This window comes from Rhagoletis zephyria, unplaced genomic scaffold, assembly GCF_001687245.7.
Source record: "Rhagoletis zephyria isolate East Lansing unplaced genomic scaffold, Rhagoletis_zephyria_1.1 Rzeph_scaffold_07683, whole genome shotgun sequence".
NCBI lineage: Eukaryota > Metazoa > Arthropoda > Insecta > Diptera > Tephritidae > Rhagoletis > Rhagoletis zephyria.
Window position 1 is genome coordinate 17,525 of NW_016164765.1, and position 1,167 is coordinate 18,691.

Genomic DNA, 1,167 nt, shown 5'->3' on the forward strand with positions numbered 1-1,167 from the left:
CCCAGTGGGAATTAGGAGCACGTAATAATACCTTATTAGCAACTTACTCTTCACCTGGCAGTCATTACCATTTCCCTGCCGAACGTCCCTTACTTTTACAAAGGCATGGCCGCCTTATGTAAGTAGGAATTTAGAATGTACATTTGCTATCAAACATACTTCTGAGTCGCTTTACAAAGTAAGTTACGTGTAATGCAGAGCAGTCGCTCGGAGTAGTTCGGTGCTTGGAAATAACTTCGGCTGCACGTTATTTTGCAACTGACAACGTAATGTGTCGCCGGAGGTGTTCATTTTGTGCTTTACTAGTAGATTACGCTGGTCATGATGACAATTTTGGTACTAAAAACTGAAAGAAAACATGGCTTACCTCGTAAGGTGCTTACCTATTTTCCCAGTGGGTACGAACACTACTTTATACATATGTAAAGAGTTGAAATGTTGATTACTCATTTTACTCGAAATGTTGATTAATCATAAAGCATTTTACTCAAATATTTTTGTTTTTGGTTAATCAAAAATCTTGATTACTCGAGTAACTGAACTTTTGAGTAATCATAATTTCCAATTAATCGAATAAGTGAGTTATTTACTTTATGATTAATTAAAATTTTGAGTAATCAATTAATCGCACAGCCCTAATATGTACATAAAATATTTCTATTTATTAGAATACTAGTGCACAACAAAACCTGCGGCCCTAATCCCATGCCAATTAAAAAATAGCGGCTGACTATTGTCTTTACTACTGCGCCGAGTGAACTCCCGTCGTGGAAAAATCTCCCGTCATGAATTCGGGAGAAATGCTATCAGCAATTCCGACGCATTCGTAGACAGAGCTGGTTTTGGTTTTTGTTTGTTTATGGTTATTAATTCTAAATCAAAATAAAATAACTCGAAATCAGTAATACGATTCTCACGAATTTCGAATTTGCGGGAGAATTTCGTGATCACGACGGAATTCATGATAGTGACAACGTCATGATCTCCGATGGAATTGATGATAGGCCTGCTACAGATTAAGTGCAATAGTTGTAGTGCGAAGCTCAATACTTCATAGAATGCATGGCTTTCATATATTTTGTGAGAGTTCGCATCAAAATTAACATGTTTCTAAAACGTAAAGTTTATTATACACAAGTAATTTTTAAACCAAAAACAAAACCGACT